At 43.0% G+C, this 6,854-nt stretch overlaps 1 long non-coding RNA gene across 1 annotated transcript in view; it reads right to left on the reverse strand.

Annotated features, from left to right (window-relative positions):
- Positions 1-1,768: 1,768 nt before the first annotated feature.
- LOC117245509 overlaps positions 1,769-6,854 on the reverse strand; it is an 18,017-nt gene continuing 12,931 nt past the window's right edge. Inside the window, exon 5 of the long non-coding RNA XR_004500239.1 lies at positions 1,769-2,457. This is a non-coding gene — a long non-coding RNA (uncharacterized LOC117245509). The remainder of the gene's footprint in view (positions 2,458-6,854) is intronic.

Consider the following 6,854-nt stretch of genomic DNA (forward strand, 5'->3'; position numbering starts at 1 on the left):
CATCATCACCATCATCACCATCCTCACCATCATCACCATCATCACCATCCCCGAGCCCCCAGACAGAGCCCCCCTTTGTGCTGTCACTCTGCTCCCCCCAGCAGCCTCCAGGATGAAACCAGCAGGGCTTTGCTGAGGAGCCCTGTGGGATAATGGATGCCAGTTTTGAGATGCTGGATTTAATAGATGTAGGCACCCTTCCCTCGCACCCCAACATCCGTGTGACAAATCCCTGTTGAGGGAGGGCTGCCCTGGCTGCCTTCACGGGGTGCCGGGGGGCTTAGAAAGGCTCATTCAGCTTTCTCTTTTCACACTCGAGGTATAAAATGAGTTCCCTGTGTACCTACCAACACCTGGATGCTCTGAATGTTCTAGAGACAGCTCCAGCTTTGCTCTTCACACACAGATCCGCTGCTGAGGAATTGATCTGCGGTTTTCAGGTGCACCCAGCCCCTTCCCACCCAATATTCCAGAGGGTGGATCCTCATTGATGCCATAAGATGCAGCTCCCCAGAGTGCCTCTGCTGCCCAACATGCTCTCCCCACACAAACTCCCACCTGCATTTGTGTTGTACTTTGCTTTTTTTGCCATTCTACCTCCCCATTATGCACATTTTAACAGTGTGAATATCCCCACGAGTCCCAAAACCTCCTCTCCATGCTGAGCAGCCATTTCTGTCACACACACACACCCTGCAGGACCTTTCTTGTCCTTGATTTACTGCTCTCCCTTCCTGCTTCCCCCGAGGGCCCACACGCCACAGTTCCTCTGCCATCCTCCCCTCCCAGCCCAAACCAGCGTGTTCACCCCCCTCTATTTATCCTTGGCTCCCAGGGATGTTTTTTCCATCAGGACAGAGAAGCAGAAGAGCTGAATTTTAGCCCTTCCCTCTGTGACGGAGAAGTGGCTGCCCCTGTGAGCATTCCCAGAGCATTCCCTGCCTTCCAGAGCCAGGGAAATGCTTCCTCAAAGGAGGAGCAGCCTCACGTCAGGCAGAGCCTGCGCACACACAGGGGCCTGGCAGGGTCAGGGATTCCTTGGAACAGCAGCCACACTCTGAAAATTCCCCTTTCTACATCCAAGAAAAGCATGGAGCACATTCCTGCACCTTGCAGTCAGCAATTAAACAAACATTTATTATTTTCTAGCCCCCAGAGCTTTAATCCAGGCCGTATTTAGAGGTGTGCTGTTGTATCCATCCTGGGAATTCTAAGCCCTGGTGTGACTCCAGGTGCTTTTGGGCACTGTTTTCTGGGAATGTGTTATAGATACATTTTATATTGTTGGCTTTTTGCAAATATTAAAATGAATGTTATGTGTATAAGAATGAGAAATTTTGTTGTATTTATATAGTTTTCTCTATTTCTGTTATTGATGAGATTTAGAAATAGTAGTATAATACATATATGTTAGGCTATGGCATAGTATTAAAATAAAAACTGCTTTTCTTTGTATAACCCAAAGACTGAGAAAAAAAAATAGCTGGAGAACTCCTGCATTTGTAAACTCTCTGATCCAGATGAAGCCAGCAGTGACCAGAGCTCTGGGGGAGGAATTTATTGCATTTCTGGTATCAGAGAATGTAAATCTCGATGGCACCAAGAGGATTGATCTGTTGGGAAGGGGATAAGAGAAAACTAAACAGAAGAACACCAAAGATCCACAGAAGAATGTCTGAATATGTGAGAATTTATGGATATGTGGTAGGGTTCTGTTTTTAAGGGACAATCCTTTGTCAGTAAGGTTCGAATGCAGAGACACCCAGCCGTATCTGTATACTTTATTTTTTCTCCTAATTGTCTTTTTATTAAACTTTTAAATTCTATAGAAATGATGTGAACCTCATTTTTCTGGGAATGGACACCAAGGAAATGAAGCAGTGCAGAGAGGGAAGCCTTTGTGAGCTGGGACTGAAGTGCTGCTTTCCCCATCCCAGCCCAGTGAGGTGACACTTGCAGAGATTTGCTTTTCAACCTCTCCTTCACCTCAGAGCTGGATGGAAACCCATTAGAGTGTCAGGTTCCCACACAAATTCATTCACAGCTGCTCATTTCATTTCAGGGATTCTCACTGCTTGTAAAACACACAAGTGCATCAATTATTGTAGCTCTGTGTGAGGATTGTGTTTTGTTTGAGGATTGTGTGTGGAGGAAAGCTTGGTCAGCAATTGTTCTTGTCTTACCTTGGCTACTGCTTTTCCTTAAATATAAATAAAGGAAATAAAGCTGAATCTCCTCCCAGCTGTCAGTAAATATGGACATAAATCATTCCCACATCCCTTAAAAGACCAGGAGACTGCAATGGAGGGTTTTTAAGGATGCCCATTATTGCTTATTCCTTCTATTCACAATCCATTGTGAACCAGAAACTTTTTGGGGTTTTGGCTGTGTTTTGCACCCTCCATCTGTGGATTCCCAGCTTTGACCTCCTCGTAGCACATTGTCAGCCTCTTCCATCTGAAATGACAAACACATTTGTAATAAATTAGACAGAAGAGAGGAGGAAGGAGGAGGAAGGAGGAGGAAGGAGGAGGAAGGAAGAGGAGGAAGGAGGAGGAAGGAAGAGGAGGAAGGAGGAGGAAGGAAGAGGAGGAAGGAGGAGGAAGGAAGAGGAAGGAGGAGGAAGCAGGAGGAAGGAGGAACAGTTTTCCAGTTTAAATACAACAGAATTGAAAAGTCTTTTGTTTTCTGTCAGTGAGGAACATCTCCCTGGTCGTATTTAAAAGTGCTGTGTAAAATAGCAGAAGCTACCCAGAACATTGAATCTGTAAAATATCATTTTCTTTCCCCAAAACACCAATTTTCCAAAGGGAATTCCTTGCTGGCACTTCAGCCTCTAATCAGGCACCTCCTCCTGGATGGGTATTCTTAAGAATTAGATTTAACAGATTTTTATTAAATATATTTATTATTTTTTATTTTTAATATTATTATATATTTATTATTATAAATAAAAATTATTATTTTTATTTTAAATATATTTATTAATTTTTTATTTATTAAGATTAACAGAGTTAATAAATTAAATAATTTACTTTTAAATTTAAATTTTATTAAAAATGTATTAAAAATTTATTTAAAAAATAAAAAATAGAAATAGAAAAAGTGAAAAATGAAAAATAAAAAATAAAAAATTAAAATAAAAAATGAAAAATAAAAAATGAAAAATAAAAAAATGGAAAATAAAAAATGAAAAATAAAAAAAGAAAAATAAAAAAATGAAAAATAAAAAAATGAAAAATAAAAAATGAAAAATAAAAAAAAAAAATAAAAAATGAAAAATAAAAAAATGAAAAATAAAAAATGAAAAATAAAAAATAAAAAATAAAAAAGAAAAATTAGAAATAAAAAATAAAAGATAAAAATTAAAATATGAAAATTTTAAAATAAAATTAAAAAATAAAAAGTAAAAAAATTAGAAATTAAAAAAATTAAATAAAAATACAATAATTAGTTCTTTATTTAATAATTAATATTTAATAATAAGTAAATAAACTATTAACTTTAAACAAATAAGCAATTAGAAAAAAAATAAAAATAATAAAAGGAATGGAGTCCATCGTAGGTCTCCATGCTGAGGACAAATTCTCTCATTCAATTCCCGCATTCCCGGCAGGTCGCGCTGTGCCCCCGGGGCCGGCCGGGCTGCGCTCCCCGCCCGGACACGGAGCTGCCTCCCCGCTCCTCCTGCCGCTCCAAACCCTCCTCTGGTACCCACATCAAACTCTCCAAACCCCGAACCCAGGGCTCGCTTCGTGCCCGACATCCTCAGCTGGAATTCATTTCTTTAGGAAAACTCGATTTAATTTATCTCCAGGCAGCTGCAGGATCCAGTCCCCATCGCACCTTTCACCTGCTGCTGTGAAATGCTACAGAAATACATCAGTGCTCTTAAATAAAATAACCAAATTGGGGGTGCAGTGCTAAAAAAAGGTAGAAAAAAATCTACATGAAAGTGTCACATGGCAGCTAATCAGCAGCAGAAATTAATATGTAGTGAGCAAATGCAAATTATCCCCTTTCAGGCCAAAGATTTGAGCTTCTTGGTTTGGCAAAGCCAAGAAATGTCTGCAACAGAACAGCTCTGACACATTCTAAAAGCATCTGGCCATAAAGGACTTAAGTGCTGCATCATCATCTCTGAGCAACCTTCAGGATTAGATTTCCACGGCACAACAAAAGCAAAAGGGATGCAGAAATTCCTCTCCAGCTGAGCCCTGGTACCAAACCTGCACGTGTTTGCCTGGCTGTCCTCTCCTGGCTCCCTGCAGGAATGGTTTTGTGGGGAATGGCTCGGTTCCCCCAGCAGAGAGGAGCCAGGAATCGCCTGGAGGTCACCGAGGCTGCTGGAACCGGGTCAGCAGCTCCAGCCGGAATAAAAATCGGCCAGCACTAAAACTGATGTGTGGGGGATGAATCAAAGGATCCAGGAGCATTCCTGGCCTTAATGGTGCTGTGGGTGCCTGCCCTGCCCCAAAATTAACAGCACCAAAAGCGCCTTTTTGGGTGGTAGTTTGGAAAAACAGGGTTTTCTTCTGGTGCTGGAGGTGCTCCAGGACAAAGGGACACTGTGAGGGTCGGTCCTGATCACCCTGACACACAGAGAAATGCAAAATATCAGCACCATGCTCCCAGAAGGATTTTGTTATGAGCAAAAATTCCTACTAATGGAGAGGAAAAAAAAGATTTTTGTTTGTCCTCTCCTGAAAGAATTAATTTTATCTCCTTCTGTTACTTTATTCTAATGCATACATTTAAATCTTAAAGGTCCCTTCCAACCTAGTGATTAATTGAATTATCAAACCAGAAACCATTTGGGCTCTAACCTCTTTTTCTTCCCCATTTGTGTGGTTTCAGCACGGAAGGATCCTTGTGCAGGCACAATCAGCCAGCGATAACAGCTGAGCTTTGACACGGAGCCACCTGGTGATGTCAGAGCACAATCAAATATATTCACACTGATAAAAGTTTTATATAAAAGTGGATACCTCGGGAACATCCACAGGGCCACAAATGCCCAGGAAGAACCAAGTGAAAGGTCACTGGTGTGACCCACTAAACGCAGCCATTCCCATTCCAGTGGCACTACACAGCAGCACTTACTGAACTCTGACCATTCCTGTGCTCACAGCACACCTGCAGCACCTAATTCAGGCTTTCCTCACGCAGTGCAAGCTATCCTCGATTACAAAGATTTCTGGTTTTCATTGGAAAGCCCCAGATATTTTATATTATCAGTTTTTTCTGCACAGGATCAGCAGTGGGAGGCAGAGCTCAGAACCCTAAGGGATGGTGAGAAAAGCAGGGGGGAGCCCACTTTTTGTCACAAATGTGTTTGAGCAAAGCCTTTGAGGGGGAGAGGAAAAAAATGTCCTTTTTCTATAAAACACATAAGCTTTATGCCAGCAATTTAATCCCAAAAAGAGCCAAGCAATGAGCTGTAAAGGAGAGGCCTCCCAGATGTGCTGAGCCAGCTGCACTAGGAGTGATCTGTTTGTCTGGCAAGGACCAGGTCCTCACCTCCTGCATGGAACCCTTGTCCAGCTGCTCCACCACACAGGGCAACTCCCTGCCCCTGGACAAAAGTCCTTCCTCCTCCTCCTCCTCCTCCCATGCTGCTGCAAACAAGGAATGGCTCTTCCCAAGCAGTGAGGTGTTCTATAAAAAGCCTTTTTCTCATGTACCACAGGCATCACCACCCTTTCCCAGCATCTCAGAGCAACAGCAAACAAATAAATATCAACACTGGCTGTTTCTGTGAGAACTGAGGCAATAAAGCACATTAGTGCACGCTCTGAAGGCACAAGGATGAAGCCATTTCTGAGGCAGCAGCAATAAAACTTCACACATCCTCAGGAAAAGCTGGAAGCTCATCTCCATTTACAAAGAAATGTGCTTCCCCTAAAACGCCAGAGAGCTCCTCAGCTGGAATAAGGAGTATTAAGTATTAAGAGAATTAAGGATGATTTCTCCTTTCCCAGCTACTCTGGGGGTCTGTAAATATTGAATTTGAGATACAGAGCCAGTACAAGGAGGGTGAATGCTGCACCTCCTTGGAGTGCACATCCATCCATAAAATAATAAAGCCCTTTATCTCCTGAACCCACGGAGTGTCAAACCCTCCCTCCCAGGAGGAGGAGTGGGAACAGGGGTAAATCAAGGTGAGGTGATTTGCTCAAGGCCACACATTAAACCTGGGCTTGGGGTGAGGGCCCTGCACTTCCCATTTCCTGCTGTAATGACCAGTTTATGGCACCTCCACCCCCGCAGTGACCCCCATTCTTCATTTCTGCCCCATGACCACGCCAGGGATGCTTTAACAATGGCAGTCTGCCCCTTCCCTCCTTCACCTTGCTCAGCAAAACCTCCTCACCTCATTTCCCTTTCTAGGCAGAGCTTTACGGGCTCTTCCCCACCTCCTAACACACTCCTGGAGCAGCCAGCACACAGCAGGGAGCACTTTGGTGCTTTAAAGTCCTGAAAACTTTTCTCTTTTTAACTTTAGAGAGTCCTTGACCGACTGGCTTCCAGCACTAAAATCAGCTTTCCTCTTGGCAGTGTATTTCACTGTGGTTTTTGTCCTCTTCCCATGCCTTTTTCCCTCTTGAGGCATCAAATCACCTGCAGTTCATGATTTGCAAGTTATTAAATATGCAAATAGCCACAATTCTCTATAAGCTGACTCCATGTCCTGCTAATTTAAGGGGTTTTTTTCCAGCAAAAGATGCTCATCAGGCAGCTTGAAAGGCCTCCCACAACTCTCACCCAGCACGGAACAGAGCAAGGCTGACCCCAAGTCTGGGAATCCATGGCACGATTCCAAACACAGGCTGAGGTTTTTCAGGAAGATCTGG

The sequence above is a fragment of the Parus major genome, chromosome 24 (assembly GCF_001522545.3).
Source record: "Parus major isolate Abel chromosome 24, Parus_major1.1, whole genome shotgun sequence".
In the NCBI taxonomy this organism is placed as follows: Eukaryota; Metazoa; Chordata; class Aves; order Passeriformes; family Paridae; genus Parus; species Parus major.